The sequence below is a fragment of the Camelus dromedarius genome, chromosome 4 (assembly GCF_036321535.1).
Source record: "Camelus dromedarius isolate mCamDro1 chromosome 4, mCamDro1.pat, whole genome shotgun sequence".
Classification (NCBI taxonomy): Eukaryota; Metazoa; Chordata; class Mammalia; order Artiodactyla; family Camelidae; genus Camelus; species Camelus dromedarius.
In genome coordinates this window covers 21404014-21428304 of record NC_087439.1, presented here as the reverse complement: position 1 = coordinate 21428304, position 24291 = coordinate 21404014, and the positions used below count along the sequence as shown (strand labels likewise).

At 36.1% G+C, this 24291-nt stretch overlaps 1 long non-coding RNA gene across 1 annotated transcript; it reads right to left on the bottom strand.

Annotated features, from left to right (window-relative positions):
• Positions 1-363: 363 nt before the first annotated feature.
• LOC116153001 (uncharacterized) lies at positions 364-18061 on the bottom strand. The gene is made up of 5 exons (XR_004136642.2): positions 18034-18061; positions 15297-15379; positions 12820-12900; positions 9983-10033; positions 364-431 (listed from the first exon to the last, which is right to left on the bottom strand). It is a non-coding gene; the product is annotated as an uncharacterized LOC116153001 (long non-coding RNA).
• Positions 18062-24291: the final 6230 nt, after the last annotated feature.

Below are 24291 nucleotides of genomic sequence, written 5' to 3'. Positions count from 1 at the left end.
ACATTTTTCACAAAGAAATATGAATGGCAAATAGGATATAAACATGTGTTAATCACTACAAGATCATAATATCTGCCCTTACGAAACTGATGTTCAGGTAAGGACAAATGACACCAGAGAAATGCAAATTAAACCATAGTGAAAACATTACACACCTATTAGAATGGCTTAATTTTAAAATACCAAGAGTTGGTATAGGTGTGGAATGACTGAAATTCTCATGCATTGCTGGTAGGAGTGCAAAATGAGACCAGCTATTTCAGTTTTGTATACAGCTGACCATTGAAAAACAAGAGGGTTAGAGGTGCCCACCCTCTGCATAGTCAGTGTATAAGTTATAGTCAGCTCTCTGTATACCTGTTTCCTCTGTATCCGTGCAACTGCAGCCGTGGATTCAGTCAATCAGGGATAGTCTAGTGCTGTAGTATTTACTATTTGAAAAAAAAAAAAACACCTATTAGTGGATCCACTTAGCTCAAACCCATTTTGTTCAATGGTCAACTGTATATATTTGACTCCTGTGTACTTTTCATTTTTCTCTGTCCTTACCTGAACATCAGTTTCGTAAGGGCAGATATTATGATCTTGTTCATTCATGTTTCCCCATCTCCCAGAATGCTGCTTTGTAAGCCCTACCCTGGGGACCAAGTGAAAAATGTGTTATCTATTCAAACTCAATTTCTTGAGTTGAGTGAGAGATATGCTTTCTCTCTTTTCTTTCAGCCTGTTCCTTCTTTTTACTGGTTGTAGTACAGATCTGACATCTTACCTTGTCTTTTCTTTTCACTTCCACCATGAAATTTATTCTTGTTTCAAAGTGCAGATCTGATGTCTTGAGCTGAACCAGCTACTTAGAACCATGAGGTAGAACTCATTGGTAAGGATGATGAAGCAATTAAATTGAAAGAGACCAGGTACCTGGTCTCCAAAGCCAACACACCATGATTCACTGTGAGACCAAAAAAAAACTTACATCTTGTTCAAACCACTGTTATTTTGGGGTTTCAAGTACAACTGAATTAGCCTTTATGGATGGAAATGTTATATAAACATACCTTATTTGGAGTGATATGTCATATTCAATTTCCTGGTTTTTTTTTTTCTTCTGGGATATTTTGATACTCTCTCATGGTCACATTTAATTTCATAGCTGAAGTTACAAGAAGTTCAGCAATACTTACGTAGTATAGAGATATATTTTTGGCCAATAAATTTTTTTAAAGATTTATTTTGCCAGCATTAAAAGTCAAGAATTATACATAAAATCTGGCACTTTGGAATCCAAATTCATCACAATAAATGTTAGAGCTGAGTGTAGGTGGAGCAGATGTTCCACAGTTTGTCATAATCTTCACACCTTCCTATTAATCTTTATTAATCATGATAGCTGGTCTGTTTCACTCGTTTACATTATTTGCCTGATCTCTGAAGGCATTTGAATTTATAACCACCAATCTAGGACAGAAGTGTATTGTATGTATTATGGAAAACTCCACATACAGGATGCTCCCATATGTTCTTTCTTATATTCAACCAAAATTTTGAGCTACTACCCTTCTAAATAATGGAAAAGTGATGGTTACCAGGACTGCCAAACCTTACATTTCAGAAGGAGAAAGTAGACAATAGGCAAGTCAACAGATAGTTGTTGTAGATGTAACTAGATACTGTCTGATACTTCTAAGTGTTATGAAGAGAATGAAAGAAGCAAGAGAGTGATTGGTGTTAGGGAGCCGTGTGCTGTAGATTAGATTATCGGCATAACCTCTCTGAACAGAGGCCGTTTGAACTGGGACCAGAATGATAGCCAGGAGTCAGCTGTTCAGGATCCATGGAAGATTATTTCAGGCAGAGGGAAAGGCAAGAGTAAGTAACCTGCAGTAAAAATGATCTTGAAATGTTTGAGAAGCAGAAAGATGACTGTGATGGCTGTAGTATAGTCGGGGGAGAGTGATATCAGAACAAGCTAGAGAAGTAGATGAGGTTCTTGTTGTCCAAGGCTTTGGATGCCTTAGAATCCCAGTTTTCCTGGGGTTATAGAAGTGTCAAAAGGAAATCTTCCTTTTCCTCTATTTTCATGAAATTTCAGTTTCTGAAAAAAAAGAAAGAGCCAGAGAGAGGCTGTTGGCTTGTGATAATGGATCTTCAGTAATCTCACAGGACTGGTCAATTATCTGAGGTTTAACTAATGGAGGGAAATAGCAGTCATCAAGCGTTAACCATATGGGCAGCGGACTGATAGGTGTACGTATGCTTCTGTTCAGTCTTCTAGTCTTCCATGTTGTTTTCTTCCAGAGATGCTGAAAGTCATTCAGTGTATGTGCCTCAGGAAGTAGATAGGTTGATACTTATCTCTTAATTATGCACCCCAAGCAAACTGACTGGAAACTGAAAGTCACAGTAACAAATGTGTCACCGATGTGTTAACAGCTTTGAGAGAAGAACTGAGCAGTCAGTCATTGTCACACAACCAGAAACACACACACATTCAGAAACACAGGATACATGTTTTCTTTTAAAACTAAAGTTCACTTATATTGGTTGAAGAGCTCCTTTCTTAAATTGCAATTTTAAACTAATAAGTGTTAGCATTTTTCCAACAAATCAGTAAACTGATCTTGATTTTTGCCTTAGAAAAAAAAAAGTGAGTTAAAAAAATTAAATCTTGACATGTACCTCCTGTAGGGAGCCTACGTATAGGAGAACATCCATTCTTGATTAAGGAAACACCATGTCACAAACAATCAGAGCTGAGCCCTTTGAAACATTCCCTCACATGCCAGCAGAATATAAAACCACCATCAGATTTTCTGCATTCTGCATAATGTGCTGGTAATTAACCTTATAAACTTATTTTCTGAGCAATTCTCATAGTTGATAAATGCAGTAAAGGGCAAAATCCAACAAGGTTATTGAATAACAATCAGTGCATCCAGAATGAAGAATAACCCACGTTCTTCTGAAATAAGATATGAATAGACTTTACTCTTGTAATTAATGTTGCTGCATTTTGCTTGAAGATGGGATATTTTTCATTTAAAGCCCATGTGTTAATTTTCCTTCATAGATAAGCCAAAAACTTTGACTCCTTTCATCAGACCTTTGGCATCTCCTTCTGTTTCAGTTTTGGGTCTTTGCCAATGCACAGCTCTTCTGTATCTGGACTTCCATGCTGGGTTTGGGGCATAGACATTCACCAGAAACACTCATTTTGTTTGCAATCATACTGAGATTAAAAGAAGTTACAAAAAAAAACAAATGCTTCTCCTACGAATGGCACATATGCCAAATATTCATCTGAAAGGCAAAGAACCCTAAAAGCCTTAATTAATGAAAGCTAAAGTTAAGAACTATTCTAGGAGAATGGTGGTTGAGATCAAGCAGTACCAAGCATTGATATTTTGGAACAGTCTTGCCAGGTCATGGTGATTTTGCATCTCCAAATAATTCTGGACCATTAATTAGGGGACCTGTGTTCTAGTCCAGCTCTGCATCTGGTCTGTGTTAAGAGTTTAAGAATCTCATTTAACTTCTAAGAAACTTAAATTCTTTATCTGCACAAAGTGGATACTGGTTTTAAAAAATCCTGTGGTCCTTTCCAAAACTAAAATTCGTATGAATTCGGGAAGATACAGTTGTATTCTTTTTTTCTTTTAGAAATATAAGGTAAATAACATATTTGCTAAGGAGCCAAGTAGTGTGTGGGAGGGGTGAGTGTGTTTGAGTATTTTTACCTCAATTTCTAGCCTTATCTGTGGCTCAGTGCCTTGCCATCATCCACATGTTAAAGTGATTAATGTGGATTACAAGATTATATAGAATCCTATCATATCTACGCTCCAGAGTCATCTCCTTCCTCCTGCTGTAAATCTGCATCTTGGATTCTAGGATACTGAACTATGTGTGGTTTCTTGAATGTGCAATTCTGTTTTCCTCGGTTGTCGATACCCTTTTTCACCACCGCTGTTTACCTAAAAAATTTCTATTTATAATTGAAAGCCCAGTTCAAGCAAGAACTCTTCTGCTGTCAGTCACTCTCTCCTCTGTACTAGCCCTTTGACTCATCCTGCTGCTCTTTATTTATCACAGTGATCATATGTGATTTTCCATGAAATAAGACTCATGTTATTTACATTACCTAACGCTATGCTTTTTACATAAATAAGGAAATGCTCAGTAAGTATGAATGAAATTTAAATCCTTGAACTTTGTGATTTTTTAATTAACATAATTTAAATGTGCTAATTTTCTTCTAACTTAAACTCATTTGAGAGTATCTCTAGGATTTGTGTTATTAGTTTAGTAATTTCAAACAGCCAATACTGTTTGACTGTTAAGTATCAGCTATTAGAATCAAAATTACAACACTAGTAAGTGCATTTTATACTATAACAGGAAGAGAAAGCATCATATATTTCCTCAGTAATCTCATAATATGAATAAATATCCAAAATTCTTAATCCATAGCCAAAAATTTACAAAGATGATCAAACTTTATAATGGGACAATTAAAACAAATTTTCTAAGCTTCTCTTACAAATGTCACATCAGTAGTTTTAGATTCCATCATTTATGGATTTTCAGTATTGGCTCATGACTCATATGCCCAGTGAAATTTCTAGGTTTTTTTTTTTTTAATCACATAGTCACTAAGTATTCTCAAAAAAACCAAATATATACTTACTAAATGAGGAACTATTTCAAAAATTATGGATATTGTACTGTGACTTTTAAAATTTTGCTTACTTTTATATATTTAATTTTTACTTATTTGTGTGTTTTCCTATAGTTAAACTACGAGCAGGATAAGTCATACCCTCTTATGACTATAGGCATAATTTCAGAGAAAATGAAAAGAATCGATGGTATTGGGAGAGTTACAAATATTTGTTTCCTCTCTTTTGTACTACAGGTAAACAAAGTAGAATTGCTCACTCTTTCCTTTGTGACTCTACTGAATACTGTACATTTTTCTATTTTTATGCTTTAATTCATGATTCTGTTTATATGTTTCATGTATCTGCCTTCCTTCTAAAGAAAGATTGTAGGAAATAATTGTCTCTTTATTGCTACTAGCCAGCACAGGGCTAGGTATATAGGAGATAGATAATAAGTGAAGAGATAAATGTATGGATGGACAGCTAGATGGATGGTTTAGTGTATGATTGAATGACTCATGACAGAAATGAATGACTGCTGACATGACCAAGGCACAGGAGTCATTTAAGGGGTGGCTGACTAGCTGGTAATGTATATAGCATATCAGAGTTTCTGTGTTCACAATACTTCAGGTTTCATTTTTAGTTTTTCAATCTTTCTTGATGGTCTCAGACTAGCCAAGCTCATAAAAGCTAATGCAAAACTGAATGCTAATTTAATAACTTACAAAAAGGAATATAACTGCTAAGCAGACAAGATTTATAGTTTCCTTGACCAACTTATGTTCTTTGCAGGAAATCACATGGGAAGCCAAAATATAAAGACAAGCTTGCTTACTACATATAAAGAATTAGTACAAAGGGCATAAGGCAAATGATTATAGTGTCAAATGATGTCATGCCAAGGAACACATCAGAGTTGACACTGTTAATCTGATCAACTCACTTTCCAATTCTCAGTTTGCACCAAATGTCATGGCAGCATTCATTTTCTTTAATATGTTGCTCAGAAATGTAGGGTTTTTTGGGTCTAAAAATAGCATGTCATCACAAGAAACACTGAAAAATATGATTACTTATCTGAATGTTAGGAAAACAACTAAAAATCTGCACACCTAAGATAGAATTTATCTTCAAAATGTCAAAAGAAAGGCTCAATTTAATTGGTGGAGGAGACTATCAGTACAGTCAATTATCTGATATACATTGATCTCATCAGTACTTTGGGAGGAAGTCTATAACAATAAGTAGGATAAGCAATAGCTAATTTTTATTTTCCAGACTCATAAAAGATATAATGAAAATTATATTTGAGGAAATAATCGAAAATGTTATCTTTAAAACCTTATTTAGAATTGTTCTGGCAATATGGCAGCTTTGATGTTACGGAAAACTGTACTGAACTATAGTCAGTTTACAATGTTGTGCTAATTTCTGGTGTACAGCATAGTGGTTCATATGTATATATGTATGTAGGCCATTACAAGGTATTGAATATAGTTCCCTATGCTATACAGTAGGTATACAGTAGGACCTTGTTTATCTATTTTATATATAGTTAGTGTCTGCAAATCCTGAACTCCCTACCCACTTCCTCCTCTGGTAACCGTAAGTTTGTTTTCTATGTCTGTAAGTCTGTCTCTGTTTCGTAAATAAGTTCATTTTCGCCTTTTCCTCCTTAGATTCCATATATAAGTGATATCATATTGTAGTTTTCTTTCTCTTTCTGGCTTACTTCACATAGTATGATGATATCCATGTCCATCCAAGTTGCTGCAAATGCATTATTTTATTATTTTTATGGCTGAGTAGTATTCCACTGAATACATGTATTAGAACTTCTTTATCCAGTCATCTGTCAGTGGACATTTAGGTTGTTTCCATGTCTTGGCTGTTGTAAATAGTGCTGCTATGAACATTGGGGTGCATGTATCTTTTTGAATTAGAGTTTTCTCGAGATATATGCCCAAGAGTGGGATTGCTGGATCATAGGGTAAGTCTGTATTCAGTGAAAAACTGTACTATTAACATGAAGAAATGCTGAATACATTTTTACAAACTCTTTTGAATGCGTAAAAGATCTCTTAACAGGGTAAAGTAAAATCCAAAGCAAAAATGAAAAAAGTTGAAACCAAAGAGATAAACAAGAAATGAAGCCAAAGACTTCAAATATGTGAATATGTTATCAGGTATGCTACAAAATAAACATTTCTAATTTTCCTTAATTAAAAAATGTGGTTATTATTTCTGATTTTATTTTAAATTAAACTTAAAATCCATTAGGCTAGACTTGGGTTCTCTGTATGTTTCAGAAGCCCTATTATCTAATTCAAAGATTTAAATTATCTGCTTAGCCTCTTCTAGGTGTTTAAATTCCATTTAAATGTCTCTCTGTTGTTATGACAATTAAATAACTCATTAATTCATAAATAGGATAATAAAACATTGTTACAAATGATACTAAAGGATATTTTTATAATATAGAAGCATGTTCTTGATAAATAATTTAGTGAAATAAATCATATGCTGCTTGATCTTATAAAAATGTTTAACTTATATAATGAAAAAAGACTGTGAGAAATTTTACCTATTTTAGTAATAAGAGGAGAATATAATATATAAATACAAATAATATAGCATAATTTGTAACAAATATTCCAATTATTTTTGGCTTATATAAATTTTCTAATTTTATATAATGAAAATATATTGCTAACATAATTAACTATTGAAAAGGTTAGAGGAAATAGGAGAGAGCCACCTTTTCTTTCTCTAATAAACTGTGAAACTCATCTATTTTTATTTAATTACTTTGTTTCTTGTCAGTAATGACATATTGATAATCAAAACAACAGATTTTCAAAGAACTGCAAATTAAATACAATACTATTATTATGAATGATGAATAAACTGAATGGATCAATTTTTCTTTTCCATTTGATATCAAATGAAGAAATTCGAGTATCATAAAACCTAATCTATCTTTTGTTTCTATGGATTTTGAAAAATAATTATAATTCTGTGTGATCGGTTAAATTATTTTAATGGCATAGATATATATGGCAATTTTAATTTACTTTTAAAAATACATTTTCATGTTTCCAAAGGCTGGACACCACATTTCTATTTTTCTGCCTTCTTACACATTTTATACATACTAACACATGGGGTGATTTTTACCTACACAATATACATTACGTTGATGTGAGTAGCTCTCTGAGTTCAGACCTAAATTTCCCTCACCTTTCATTATTTGTATATATAATATATGCATATTCAATAAAGCAAAGCAATTTTAACCATACGAACATTTACTGTCTCCCTAGCTCTATCCTCCTGGCCTTTTCTTTCTTTCTTCACTATAAAACCCTCATACTCATTGCAAGTCATCAATATTATTGAACACTCTTGGAAACAACCAAGAAGCTCGTATTCATTATATGTACAATTTGGTTATTGGAATTCACGTATATTTATATTAGTGTATGATTAAACTGAATCACTTCTTAGCATAGTAAGAAATATGTATTTGATCTCTGTCTCTGGTTCCTGGCACAGAAGTCCTAAAACCCTTGGAATTTCCTGAGTGACAGGGGTAAGAGGATCATCTTTTGTTATTCATGATAAGACCCTTTCAGGCACACCTGAGTTTGTGCTAAGGAGGTGACTCTTGGAGGCCTGGGGACTGGTTGCCAGAGGAAGTAACCCAGTGATTAGAGAGTTAGAACTTTCAGCCCTACTCCCTGACCACTGGGGAAGGGGGAAGGGCTGGGTATTAAGTTAATCACCAATGGCCAATGAGCTAAACAATCATGCCTATTTGATGGAACCTGTATACAAACCCTAAACAGGGAGCTCAGAGACTATCAGGCTTGGTGAATCGGTCTAGGTGCTAGGAAGATGGCATCCCCAGAGAGGGCACAGAAGCACCACATCCCTTCCCACATACCTTGTCCTATCCTGCATGTCTTCTATGTGGCTGTTCTGAGTCATATCCATTATAATAAATTAGTAATAGTGAGTAAGGTGACTTTCTGAGTTCTGTGAGCCATTCCAGCAAATTATTGAATCTTAGAAGGGGGTTGTGGTAACCCCTGCTATATAAACAGTTGGTCAGAATTATAGGAGGCTCAGATTTGAGATTAGCATCTGAAGTGGGGACAGTCTTGTGAGACTGAGCCCCTACCCCTTACCCTGTGGGGTCTGTGCTAACTTTGGGTAGCATCAGAAGTGTGAGTACAGAAACAGCTTTCCCTTTTTACCTCTCGTAGCTGGAAAGAAAGAACAGTTCTAATATATAGTTCTCAAAATTTCACCTACCCTTTTATACTAATTTGATTTATGCTGGATTTGAGTTTTTTTGATTTGTTCATAGCTTGGGCATTTCACTGTCCAAAGAGCTGAACTACAAGTTCCTGTTACATGCTTGACCAATTCTTCATTCAATGACAGGGAAGGTAAGATGCCTTAAACAAAACCTTGAAATAACTGATATCCTATAAAAGTCTTTTATTCTACTTCTACCCCACTAGGTAAGTACCAGAACCAAGAAAAGAGGAACTATCAGTATATTTTCTCAAATAAATGAAACTACATAATAGTTTCAATAGTATACAAATAATATTTGGGATTTAATAGCATCTTATGGTTTGAACTTTTATGGACTTTCTCCCAGCATAAACCAGCAGATATTTTTCTTCATAATGTTCAAATGTGCTTTTTTGTTAAAAAAAAAAAAAAATTTACTCTGAACACTGACTGTGGTATTACAGAAAATATGTTGGTAGCATTTATGTTATTTGAACTATTTTAGCTCTAATAAATAAATCTATATAATCTGTCACTCTTCCTATATAAAACCTGAAAGAATTTTTTTTCTCTGGTTTGAAAAGCTAGCAGCCTTATGTCTTATTTATACAATATTGACAGAGGTCATTCCCTTCCTGGAACCATGAGCATCTATAAATTACAGTAAGCACAGGGTGTGCGATGAGTTATGCTGGTGATGTTTAATAGGAAACTGAGAAGATTTCCCTGAGAAAGTCAGGTTGAGCATTTACAGTAAACAAAAAATAAAACAAAACCCCCCACTTCCTTAAAGCTACAAATGTGGTTAACTATATTTTCTCTTGATTTCTCACTTTCACTGTTTTATTTTATTGCATTTTGTATTTTGTAGTCAAATGTTGAATTGCAAGATCCTAGTCATGACAAAATTTTCAGTACCTTCTCTTTTCCTTTAAGAGTTTTTATAAATATAAGCAGTCAAGAAAGATCAGAATTTTACAGTCTCATTTTGAATCCCTTCTAAACCGTATACTTACAGTGTTGTTTTGGTCAAATTTCTTAGTATTTCTTAATCCAAGTTTCCTCATCTGCAAAATAAAGTTTACAGTCACTTGAAGAAGGGTAAAAAAGATAGCGTTGAGAAAATATCAGACACAGTGTAAATGCCCACTATGACTCAAACGCTTAATTGACTTCCCTCTAGATTGATTTATTTCAGGTTAATTAGGTTCTGTTGAGGACGTTAGAAATACTGATTTCTGCATTATTAATTATATGAATCAGTTGTCTATTCATTTCTGCACTGGAGAGTCTTATTCCCCCAGAAGCCCACCTCTCCCTGCCTGACTTACTTGAACCAATCTTTTAGTTCACCCAGAGTGTACATTTTGCCCTTTAAATGGTGAAGTCTGCAAGGCTAGCAACTGTGTCTTCCCTTCTTCACTACTGCTGCTCTGAGGTTCATCAACTGTGTCTGACACTAGAGCTGACACTCTAAACAATTTTTATTTAATGAAATTACTAAATGGTTTGTGGTTACTTCCCAAAGCCATTCTCTGTTTCGCAGGCTCTGTCTCTTCCTCATTCACTCTCTCCTCCCTCACCCCCAATCTTCCCCATTCAGATTAGGCGTTCATCATGAGCACATGCCTGGTCTCTGCTATTTTATCATCTTAAAGCAGCAATTGAACTTTTTTGGTTTTGCTCTTTTGAGCCCATTTGCAGTATTGAGCACATGGTAAACTTTCAAAACAGAGCTGTGGAGTGAATGGAAAATTAAAGACTAATTCACTTGTTACTAGGATTTTGGAATTCAAACACGCTTAGGCACTGAAAAACCATGTAACAAACTTGGCAATAACTAAGATAGGAGGAACGATTGTTCTTGCTATTCACCCATCTGTCCATCCATCCACCCACCAGGAAGCAGTTACTGTGACTCTGTTCATGACCTTAGCACTGGGCTTTGGAAGATAGAAATGAAATACATGAACTACATGTGAAGTAGTTCCTTACCTCAAGCTGTTCACAGTTCAAAGAGATATAAGTAATATTGTATCTAGAACTTTGAGGAGTGAAGATCATTCTTAAGTAAGTAATAAGGTGTCACTTCAGATTTGCACGTCAGCCCCTGGGTTTCACTGTAATGAAATGCTCCTGATGGTAGTTATTTGAAATGATAACAGAACTGTCTATGAACTAAGATTAGTTTTAGCACCAGTGAGAGTTCCAGTACTCACTGCTTATAAAAAGATAACATGAATAATATAACTAAGTGAATGTGATTTGAGATAAATAATTTACTAAATGTACTATATTAATAAATAACTGCTACCCACTTGATTCAGAGATGTCATCCCTCAGAAGTGTGCCAGGTCAGTTCTGACTCCAACCCCAAATGTCACTCTGCTGTCAGAATATGACAGTCACCAGTGTTAGATGTTCCTTCCAAGAGCAAATTATTTCCAGCAATAAAAGCCCATCTGTTTATCTAATTTGTGGATGTGCTCTGCCTACATTATCATTTGCCCAACTAGCCATGAATAATCTCTCTCATGTGACAGAACATTATAGGCACCACGTGCCACCCCATTTCTCTGCATGGCCATCAGAAAAGGCCAATATCTCCGGTTTGGACAGTGAACTAGCTTTTGTAACTGGCAAAAAATTCACTCTACAAATTAGGTGCCAACTCATTTTGAAATACTATGCTAGGTAACCAGGGGACTTTTAAAGGTGAAAGATATAGTCAGAACCTTATGAAGAATGCAGTTTTCTGGGAATTAACATAATCTACTGTAGTACATTTATTCATCCAATTTATTTTTTTTGAAAGATGCTACCTTTTAAAGAAAATACATGAAATTAAAGGTTGGGGGTTAAAAAAAAAAATAACATGTTAATCTTTCTAGTAATACGACCCTAAGGAGTAAGTCCCATGGGAATTAAAAAAAAAAATTCTAAACGTAGGAACGATTTATGTTCATTATATGTAATAGTAAAAAATCAGAAATATATTAAATGATCAATAACAGTGACACGTCCACACAGTGAAACCTTTTTCAATGCATGTCTTTAAAGGCTGCAGTATCACAGAAAAATGTTATGCTTATAGATTTAACAAAAGGAGGTGATTATATATATATCCAAAAAACTTCAAAAATACAACCAATGGGAATGGAGATTGAAAAAATACACATTGTCTTTAAGGGGTAGGTCCCTAGATCTGTGATTTTTTTTTCCTATGTTCTCCAAACTCTCTAAAGTGTTTTGTGTAATGGCAAATCAAAATATTATGCCTGATATGAATTTAGGCTTGTTCTGTCTACACTGAATTTTCTGTAACCTGACCATATGTTTCCACATTAGCAGAAATGTATGGAAACAAAATGATCAAAATGATTAGAGATAGACTTTGCTCTCAGGGATACCTCAAATGAAAAACAGTATCATAAAGAACTTTATATTTTACTGCACATCTTCAGAAATACATCACTTTTTTTCACACAATCTTCCTGGACAATAGATCTTATTATTATTTTACAGTAGGAAATTCTGACTCAGAGTTTAAACGACTTGCCCCAAGCCAAAGATTTAGTAAATGTCAGAACTGAGCCTCAAATCCCCACTTTATAACTCTGGGTTCAAGATGTTTTTTCTGCACATATTGTGTCTCACAACAAGAACAGCCTCTGACTTCACCTGTATGTTGGGCTAAGTTACTTGGAAAAATAAAATATTTTTTAAATTAGCTTGTAAGCATGCTGTTCACCCTCAGTTATGTGCGAACAATTTGCTTTGCCTTTAAATAAAAAACCTTTACCTGTTTTATTTAAAGTAATGCATCTAATCTTTAACATAAACTAAAATATACCTGGGGTGGATATTTCCAGGTTTCAGATGGCTCCTGTCTTCCCTTCCAAGTTTACAGCTCTTAATGCTTTTTTCTGTTACCCTACAAAAAATAACACAAATGTGAGAAGGAGGCTAAAAGATGAAAGTAGAGTGGGTGTTTTCATGACTGACAAAGTCCAGTCTTATTTAAGGCGTATGTGATAACCACATCCACTCACCTGTGACTCAAAAGAGAAGTGATCTTCCAGTAAATTCATTTAAGGCATTCATTTTAGAAGCTGCCCGTTACTTCTGTATCTATATCATCTTATGCTTGTACCACAGAGAACACAAACAACCAATCAATTTTACATGATCTAAACAGATAACCTTAATGAAGGGTAGTTGCACATGGACCAGTAAGCAGCTTATTTTCTAACTGATTTTCCAGACTAAAGACTTAGATGTCACATGTAGCTAGAGAAATAAGAAATTGCAGCATTAATAAGATCACTTGTTCAAGTTTCACAAAATGTTCATGATCTTGAGTATGAGAGAAGAAATGGTCCAAAAGTGGCTGACACAGCTGTGTGGTTATGGTCCCCATCCAGTGTGTGTCTTCCAGGCCATGGTCAAGCCCTCTTTTGGTCTTTGGCCAACACATTCTCCAGTATCTCCTCATCATTCTTCTTGTCCTCTATTTTCCTGCCCTCCTTCTACTCAGCAGAGCGGGAACTGAAGCAATCCAGGTATCAGCTTTCTCACACGACCACCCACTTGTTTATACAGTTTCTCTTCAGAGTGCTTTTCTCTATTTGCAGAAGATGCAGTCCCCCTCCTGTTCAAAGGCAATCAATCTACCCCTTTCTTCCCAGTGCCCCTGGCTCTACTTCCTAGGTCTTGCTTTAGAGATTCTCTCTCTCTCCGTCTCTCTCAAATTTATAAACATCCTATAAAATTGTCCCTCCCTGAACCTAAGTCCTCCAGGAACCAAATCTCCCTCTTGTGCTCTTCATCTAAACTTGTCCAAAAACGGTCTATTCTCCTTGTCACCACTTTCTCACTTTATATTCACTACCTAATCCACTGAATTCCAGCTTCTGCCCCATTATCTCTCATTAAATTCAAAGAACTATCTCTCATTAAAATCAAAGAACTATCAAATTTTCAAATCCAGTGGGCATTTCTGAGTCTTTATCATACTCAGTCTTGCTAGTAAATTTGCCTTTTTTAATTATTTTTTCTATTTAAAATGTCATCCATCCTTCCTTCTGTGATATCATACCCTCCTTGCTTTCATCACACACTTTAGGGTATTATTTCTTAGAGTGTGAATATCTTTATCTCCTTCTAATACAATAGATGGGAGAGATACTGTTTGGGAAGGATGACACAGGGAACGCATGAATTGGAAGAGACTCTTCTTATGCAGAAAATTGAAACAGGAGGATAAAGAAGAAGAAAAAAATGTTACTTAAATAAAAAAAATAATGGGAATAATAACTATCATCTACAAAGTTACAATTACATCTCGGTTTTGTGCTAAACCTTGTATATGTTGCATCTAACCCTTTAAAATTCTTTGAAATTTAGATGACATAATTCATATTTTATGGATGAAAAAATGGTAGTTTATGAAACAAAAATGGCTTCTTAAAGCCTCATAACTATTAAGTGACAGTGGCACTACCAATATTAGGATAATATTGAGCAATCTTCCTGGACTTCAAAAATCAAATTCAAAACAAATGAAATGTTTAAGAAAACTAAAGTTAGAGTATTCTATTTTTACTGTAATGTGAAAAATCCCTATTCTCCAAAGATCAAATTAATCTTCTTTTTTTTGTTTTCAAAAAAAATTAATTCTGATTTTTTTAAATGTAATTTTTCTGGAAAACACATGAATCTGCTGTTTGGTTCTTGCCACTTCAAAGGAGTCTTCAGCTCTATCTTAAAAGCCAAATTTGTTTTAGAGAGAGACCTCTGAGATGCTGCTTAGGATGTATCTGTCTGGTGCGTGTGTAAGTATGTGTGTGGTGGTTGCCAGACCCTGACTCCCACAACGGGAAGAAATAGTACAAAAATAGAATCTGTGGTTCTCAAGCGCTCACTGCACTGTCATTCAGGCACTGTTGATCATTCAGGCACTGTTGATCTGCCTGTGCAGGGGAGACCTCTCTCCCTCTCTATCTTTGTCTGTCACCCACCTGTCTGACCAGCCTCGTCTCACACTTAAATGTTGCCTAATAACCTGTTATTTAATTCATTTTAACTGTAATAAATTTTGACCCTAAGCCCAAAAGAAAACATTCTTTTCTAGGTTTAAGTTTATTTCCAGGAAGAGAGTACCTTTGCATACCATACCATTACTTGTGAATACAATTAGACATGTCTAGAAAAGTGTATTGTGCAAGCTACTGCATTCATAATTGCCTAATTGTGCATGTATCCAATTATCAGCTTGATTGGCCACTTACTCCATCAACAGCCAAAGTGGTTAGTTGCTTGTACAATTACCTGCATGCTTCATTCAGAATGCTCAGTTGTTCCTTCATTCATGTTTCAAGAAACTGTGGCTTCCAGTGAGTAAGCAGAACAAACTGCTAGAAACAGGTCAATAATAAGAATATAAAAAGAAATCTGGAATTAATTGGTTTTGATCATAATATGATTAACTTGTTCTTATAATTTGTATTATACCAGTAATATTCATTGTATGACAGATTTCCCTAGATCGATCTTCCCCACATAAACTCAAGGATTAGTGAAGGAAGTTCACAAATACAAAAACAGATTTTTATTGGCAACTAATGATAAGGAATTAAATTACTGGATAATTAGTATGTAAATTGTGGTATGTTTTCAGAAACCTTAATGGACCAGGGTAGAAGATAGCCTAGGATACACAACAGACTAAAGAAAGTTGAAGATGCAAATAGCTAAAACTAGACTTAATCCCTGTATGGGGATAGCTGTGAGGAGGACCGACACAATGGAGGGAAGAATTTTATATGTGCAGTGGAAGAATAGTTGGAGTGCTGTTTTTTTAACTGGACTAATCACACATAACATACAATTTACCATTTTAACTATTACTGTTGTCAAGTACCTTCACATTGTTGTGCAACCACTATGACCATCCATCTCCAAAACTTTTTCATCTTCCCGAACCAATACTTGGTACCCATTAAACATTAATTTCCCATCCCCTCTTTCCCAGCCCCTGGTAACCACTCATTTACTTTCTGTCTCTATGAATTTGACTACTCCAGGTACCTCATATAACTGGAAGCAGCAGTATCTGTCCTTCTTTGACTGATTTATTTTATGTCATACATTATCTTCAAGGTTAATCTGTGTAGAATGTGTCAGACATTTCTTAATAATATTCCATCGTATGTGTATACAACATTTTGTGTATCCATCATCTGATGATGGACACTTGGATTGCTTCTCTTGTTTGACTATTGTGAATAGTGCTGCTGTGAACATGAGTGTATAAATATCTGTTTGAGCCTCTGCTTTCAGTCCTATGGTATATATACCCTGAAGTGGAATTGGTGGATCTTATGATAATTTTATGTTTAATCTTTTGAGGAACTACTGTATCATTTTCACAGGAGCTGCGTCATTTTACATTCTCACCAGCAATGCACAAGAGTTCCAGTTTCTCCACATACTTGCCAACATTTATTTTCAATGTGTGGTTATTTTTTATCATTATAATAAACATCCTAATGATTATGAAGTGTAGGTCATCGTGGTTTTGATTTACATTTTCCTAATGATTAGTGATGATGAGTATCTTTCATGTGCTTATAGGTCATTATGTATCTTCTTTGGAGAAATTTTTATTCAAATACTCCTTGCTTATTTTTTCCTTTGGATTCTTTTAATTTGGTTTGGAAACAGTGCTTCTGATATCTAACTGCAGATAGGTATTCCTCAACCCAGACCAATTGAACCAGTGTCTATGTAGGGATGAGCCTGAGCAGATCAATTTTTCCATCAGGAACAGTTAGAAAAACCAGATGAAAAAAATGTTTGATGGCGTAAGTGAGCTGCCAAGGCAACCAGAACTAGACAAATCAAGTTACCAAGAGAGAAGCAGCACAGAGAAGTGAGCCAGTGTTTGGTCACCGCTTTCTCTCTAGGGGTATTTGATGTTTCTTAGCCATGGTATTAAAGGTAAGGGCCCAGGTGGAGGCAGAAAGGCAGCGTTTTTGCCAATCAAGTGGCATTTTTTTTTTGTAGTCAAAAATTAAACATTCTGTCTGCCATGGGAGCCAAGAAATGAGGAGCTAGGGCATTGGTGAGAAGAGAGGAACAGAGAATGAGCCCAGCATTTGGTGGTTTCTTCCTGTGGCATCTGCTGAATAAACAAGCTCGGGAAGTTAAATGAAAAACTTCAGACAGGCAAGCTTTTTCTTTACTGTGATGTCAAAGAGACAAAACATGGTATTCAGGATCTACAAAAGAAGAGACCCTATTAAACATCTTAAGCTCTCTGTTGAGGCTTAAGCTCTCTGAAAGGCTACATTTTAAGAGGAGGGCAAACCAGATTAAATTGGAGACGTATAAAAATGACAACTTAATTGGAAATATTTTAGGTTTGTTTTATAACAGAAAATCAAGCAGTGTGATTTATCATATTGACTTAAAGTAGAAAATCACATGATTATCTGAATACGTAAAGAATAATTTTTGATAAATTTAAATACACAGTCATAATAACTCTTATCAAGTTAAATCTAAAGAAAATTCTTTAACCTGTTTAACATTGCCTATAAAAAATCAACAGCAAACTTCAAACCTGAAGGTGAGAGAGAGCAAAACTTTTTCTGTGAAATGGGGCAAAAGTCAAAGACACCTGCTATGAACACTTCTATAAAACTGAATTTGAGATTCCACATCTGTACAATAAGGAAAGATAAAAAACAGAAAAAGAAACAAATAATAATTGGAATGGAAAAGTGTGAAACTATAATTATTTATAAATAATACTGCATGTAGAAAATCCAAATAAATTAGTATGAGAATACTGTAAGGCCTTCAGACATATTATTAAAATAGACAGTTATTTGTATTTCTATGTCAGTCACAAACAGGAAATTTAATTCTAAATGATATCATAAAAAATAAAAATCACTAATTTTCCAATGAAAAGTCCAAACCATCTACACTGAAACAAACAACAAAACAGAAAAATATAGCCAAAAATATAACTGAGATAAATTAAAGAAAATCTAAATACCTGAAGGAAAACACCACGTTCACAAATTGGAAGGCCTTGTGTTGTAAAGATGCTAATGTCCCACAGATTTTTCTGTAAATACAATGCAATCAATCAAAATCCGTACATCATTTTCTTGGTGTAAATTAATAAACTTCTTTTAAAATGTACCTGGCAATATAAAGAGCTAAGAACAGCCAGGACAAACTTAAAGAGAAACAAAGCTGGAACACTTTACTACTACCAGAAATCAAGATGTATCAGAAAGCCGTACACTAATTAGGACAGTATGATATTGGTACAAAAAAAATTAGTAGGCCAAGAAACAGAAAAAAAAAAGATCCACACAGGTAAGTTATTTGCTTTAGAACGAAATCACCCTCTTCATAACACTGATTGTATAGGGACAAGGATGGTCTTATAATAAATGATGCTTGGGTACTAGAATTTCCATATGGAAAAAAAGTAACTCCTTATGCCTACCTCACATCATAGATAAAACTCAGATCCAGATAGGTTGCAGATCTAAATATAAATGGTAAAACAATTAGCTATTTAGGATAATATCATGTTTTTGGAGAAAGCAAAGATTTCTTAAATGACACTCAAAAAGAATAAACTATAATGAAAAATACTGATGAACTGAACTTAATAAAACAAAGAAAACATTTAAAGAATGAAAATGCAAGCCCAACAGTGGGAGTGAATGTTTTCTTTCTTTCTTTTTAAATTTTTTTAAAGAGTGATTTATTTATTCATTTAATTTTTTGTGTGTGGGGAGGTATTTAGGGCTATTTATTTCTTACTTTTAGAGGGGTTACTGGGGACTGAACCCAGGACCTCGTGCATGCTAAGCATGCACTCTACCACTGAGCTATACCCTCCCCACCAGGAGTGGATGTTCTCAATATGTATATGCCACAGTAGACTCATATCCACTGTATTTAAAGATCTTTTACAAATCTATACACTTGTACAGAATGTTAAGAGCACAGAATGTTAAAAGAAGAAGTGGCAGAAGCTATAACAGATACTTTCCATAAGAAGATATTTAAATGACTATTAAATATATATAAATGTGTTCAACCTTAGATACCAGAAAAATATAAATGAAAACCAGGGTGCAATACCTATCAGACTTGCTAACCGTTAAAGAGACAGACATTCTTAAGTGTCGCTGAGGCTGTGGAACTACAGAGGCTGCTGTACACTGATGGCAGTGATGTAACTGGTACAGCATGTTTTGAAACTGGTTAGTAATACCTCCTAACACTGATCAGAAACACAAGTTATGAAGTGACCTTCCCAACCCTAAGAACATCTAACAGGAATGCACACATCTGTTCACAAAAAAGCACCTGAAAGAATGTTTAAAAATAGCATTAATTGTCATAACTACCTATTGTTAGTCAGCAGTAGAATTGATGGATAAATTATAATATATTTTTCCAATGTAATGCTGTAGATTAATGAGGGGAAAAAAAAAACATTGCTGGAAGCAACAGTGAATACATCTCACCAGTGTAATACTGAGAAAAACAAAGTACACACAAAGGAGCATACTCCAATTGCATTTATATAAATGTCAAAAGCCTGCTAAATTCATCTATGGTGTTAAAATACAGAATAATGATTATCTTTAAGGGGGAGTGGTGATGGAAGGGGGCATGAGGACAACTTCTAGAGCACTGATAGTGTTCCTTATATTAACCTGGGTAATGGTGAGAAGATTATCTTTGTGTGACTTTATTAACCTGGATGCTACGATTTGAGCAAGTTTATTATGAGATATTTCAGTAAACTAAATTAAAACGGGAGAAAGTACACTCCCCTCTCTTTCCTTCCTGCTCCTTGGAATGTGAAGATGGTGGCTGGAGCATAAGCTGCTGTTGTAAATGAGCAGTCTTGAGATGACATTCTCAGGAGGGCAGAGAGGGAACAGAGGAGGAGCCTGGTTCCAGATGACACCGGACAGCTATGCCAGCCCTAACCCAACAACTTCTGGGCCTTTCTTGATGTACTTTACCTTCTTGCCAAGTAAGAAATGGTTATTTCTTGAGCCCTGAACAGTATGATGAAATCAGTGTTCACACTGCCAGAGAGTTTAGACTGGATACTTCATCTTTGTGACAGAAACAACAGAAATTTAAAAGTTAACCATTCTGCAGATTCACTTTTGAATTTCTCCACCATTTCCATAAAAGATAAGGTCTCACAAAGAGATTAATGGAAAATATATAGATTTAATTATGTTTTCCACACACATTAACAAAAGCTATAAAATGTGTTTTACTTATTGGGGCTGCTCTCTACCCTCGCGATTCTTCGGAGGACTTTTCCTCATCAGCATTCTTTGCCTGAGAAGAGTGATGACTTTTCTGCTGAAGTTAAGGTAATTCTACAGCTCAGCTTTAGTGAACACCCCTTAGCACATTAATGAATAATAGTTGTGCATTAGCAAACATGCTCCAGAGACAAAATCAAATCAAAGGGGCTTGGATGTTCATAAATTCTGACACCTCTAAGCTCTCAGTGAGAAACTACTTTATAATGAATCGCGTGGGTTACATGCAGTTCAGCAGGAGACTTAAGGCTTTACTATGCTTGAATAAAGTGAAATTTAGTTGAGGATAAAAGAGCAACAATCATTACGAATTTGCACAAATCCTTAAGGATTTTCATTAAAATCGGACTTTCTAATCATCAGCTGTGTACATTCAGTGGTCGTCCAGGCCAGCTGAACTTCGGCAGTGTCCTCCTAGGCACTGTGGTGTAGGGACTGGTCACATAGTCTTTGAAAGTCTCTTACCTGCTCCCATTTATTTGAGTGGCTTTCTGGTGCTGGGATGGTAAGAGAGTCTCCACATGGTGGCTTTGAGATGAAGTGAATTCTCACAGTGAGAAGATTGCAGTGGTTATTGCTTCTTAAGAGGAGCAGGTGAAAGTTTTTATTAATTAAAAAGAAGAATGCCAAGAACACCGGTAACTGGACACAGGTCTTGGTACATCTCCTGTCTTGACTTCTTTGTGTAAATCGTCCCTTCCACTAATGTTGATATCATCTTTTCAAAGTCTTCTGTTCATACCCTTTTCTGTTCTGGTCTTAACTTCTTCCCTTTCCATCCAGATTTCTTGCAGAAGCTGTTTATATTTGCCATCTCCTTTTTCACACCTGTCATTCATATCTGAATTACAGTCTGGCTTATGTCCCTGACTTGCTAAAAACTGACTGTTAACCAGGGAAAGTGTAGACATACAATAATTGTTTAAATAATTGTTTCTTGATTAGTTACCTGCTTTGTGTGATTTACTTTGAGCTTACGTTTACTTGAGAAATTAATGTTCTATGCAGTTTCTCCTTGGCCTTCCAAAAACAAAAAACAAAAACAGGAGGCTAGGAAAATTGAAAAATGCTCCACTGGGTTCCACATGACTGATGAACATTTACTGGTGCCTCTTAGGTCTGTAAGACACGGGATTCAGTTTGGACAATAAAAAAATAAGTGCAGTCCTCTTCCTAAGTATGTCTGGAGTCTACTTGCTTTTCTTTGTATCTCCTGCCACCTACTCGGCTCAGGCCAATTTAATTTCTTGCTTGTACAGCTGCCGTGACTTGCTAACTGGTCTCACCAATTCCTGCTCTCCTGCAATCCGTTATCTAATAATCACAGTGTCCTCCTTCAGACACTTTAATGGCTCTTAAGATAAAGAGCGTCTTTCTGCACCTGACCTCTGAGCCTTGTAGTATCTGGCTCCTGCTTTCCTCTCTAGCCTCATTTTGATGCCTTCTTGCTTCCTCTGCTAGGAGTACTGTCACACTGGCCTTTATTACATTGACATCTTTTCCAAGTCCTTTCCCAGTTCAGGGCTTATACCTTTGCTCTTCTCTTTGCTTAGAACCTTTGCCTCACTCCACCCCTACCAGTCTGGCCAATTCCTAGTTATTTTTCAAGTTTCACCTTAGCTATCACTTGTTCGGAGAGCCCTTCCCTTTCTCCACACAAAAGGCAAGGCCACCCTGTTACTTGTTTTACTCATGGGCCCTGCAGCAATCCAGATGACTAGAGAATTTGGTTAAGAAAGCAACATGGGTTTAAGCAATGATAGGAGGGTCATCCAATACAAAAGCCATTTTTTTAAATGACCAATCTCTGAAAATTATTGGAAACGACGCATAAGCAAAAATTTTTAAACACCTGAAACTCACTCAATGACATGATACAATCTTTTAGTCTCATAATTTGAGATGGAATGTTTTCTAAACTAAACTACACTTCCATATCTTTGAATCTAAATCATACTGAACAAAAAATATTAGTTGCCTCAGTAAATTGGTGCTACAATATGAACCATGATATGGAATCATAAAAATAATTGGTAGGATCTCTTAGGGAGCCTCCCAAAACTTGTACCCTTCTTCTCCGACAAGGTCCTAAAAATTGGGTAAGAAAGCAGAAACGTGAAAGAAGAACCAAAATACCAAACTTAGGACTGGCCATGGCTGACGTATATGATGTCACTCTGTGTGAGAGCCGGCTGGACCTGCTGCCCGAGCCCCAGAGTCAGGCACCCTTAGGACCTGTCCTGCCCGGTGTTTTCTCTAGTGTATCAGTGCTCCCGGCGGGGGGGGAGCCACTGTCTGAGAGAAAAGGGAGAGCTGAGCCCAATATGAGAAATTATTCCTCTCCAGTTTACCAATGAATACATGTCAGGGGACAAATTCTACATGGATTTTTTTATGTCCCTGCAAGGTCAGGGCCTTCTCGGCAAAGGGCATGTTTGAATAGTAAACAGCTTTGGAAGTTAGGGGTCATGTATTTCTCCAGGAGGATTGGAAGACACACCTTTCCAGAAACATTCCAAGGTAATGATTATAATGCCCTCTCTTTCCCCTTCCCAGGGACGTTTGCTTCCTTTCCAGGGAGAGAGTACTCTCTCTACAGAGCCAAGAAGAGGAGCTGTATCGGCAGTCCCGTACGCTGTGCTCAGCCTCCTACTGTCAGGGTTCTTCTGCTGGGCTGCGGCCACCGCACGCTCAGGTCACCCCGGCCTTTCCCACGTTGCCCCTTGGGAACTGGGCTGTGGGGAACCAAGGCCAGATGCCGCTCTGGCTGCTCTGCTCTCTGTAATGAATGATCTGTCTGTTGACCCAGGGATTTTTATCATTTTATCAATTTCTGACTTAACAAGTTATTACCATTTCCCAAAGGAGAGAGTTAAGAGACAAGAAAGGTCTATTGTGGTCTGGGACAACTCCTCTTTCTGGAAATTAGCAACAGGGAAAAGGGGGTTCTTCGTGTCTGCAGTGCTGGCGATGGTGATACGGGCGACAACACGGACAGCAGCCACAGCGCAGTCCCGTGCTCCGTGAAATCCTGCCTGTGATCTCTGTGCAAAGGACCTTCCTGTTGTTCCCTCTCTTAGCCCTTTAGCAATTTCATGGGGGAAGTACTTGTATTATCTCCATTTTATAGAAGAAGAAATTAAAGTTCAGAAAGGTTAAGAAACATGCCCCAAGTCATGATAATATGTGTAGAAAAGACTGAAGGTCCAGGTCTGCCTGACAAAGAATCCTTGTACTTTTCTACTAAATTACAGTGAAGGCACCAGAAGGAATGAGACTGTCAGTGTTGTTCCCCACTAAATTTCCTACACCTCCCAGGGTCCCAGACCCTCAAAGTATATGGGGGAGAAATATATATATATCCCATTGCTAAACTGTCACATCTCTGATTTCATTGTGCCTTTCTCCACCAGCCCTGTATCACTTACAAGTGAAAAAACCAAACTAGCTTTAATCATATCAAAATAAGTGTACATGGTGAAACTCTGAGGAATGTGTTACTTCTCAAGTTTATTTTGAAACACCAGCAGTGACAAAGAAATGAGATGAGGTTAAGTAGGGGATTATGTATTTATCACATCCTCAGAAACTCCCTGCAAAGAGCAGTCGCCACTTGAGTACAATAAACTGTTCAAACCAAGCCACTCTACCTCGCAGGACTTCTTAAGGAACAGCAATGCTCACCCATTTCCATCTACCAAGCACAAGAAACTTACAGCAAGTTTGAAAGACTTTCTGTATGGAAGTGACTAGATACTCATATGTTGTAATAGCTGGTGAAATGCACGCATCACACAAAAGTAAAATTTTTTCTTTTGCATTACTTCTAAGAAAAAGTTTTTAAAAAAAGTGGGAGTAGAAGGATGATTTTACCTCTTTCTTCTTTAAGGCTGGCCAAGCTGGACTCTGCTTGATTACATGGCACAAGCATATTG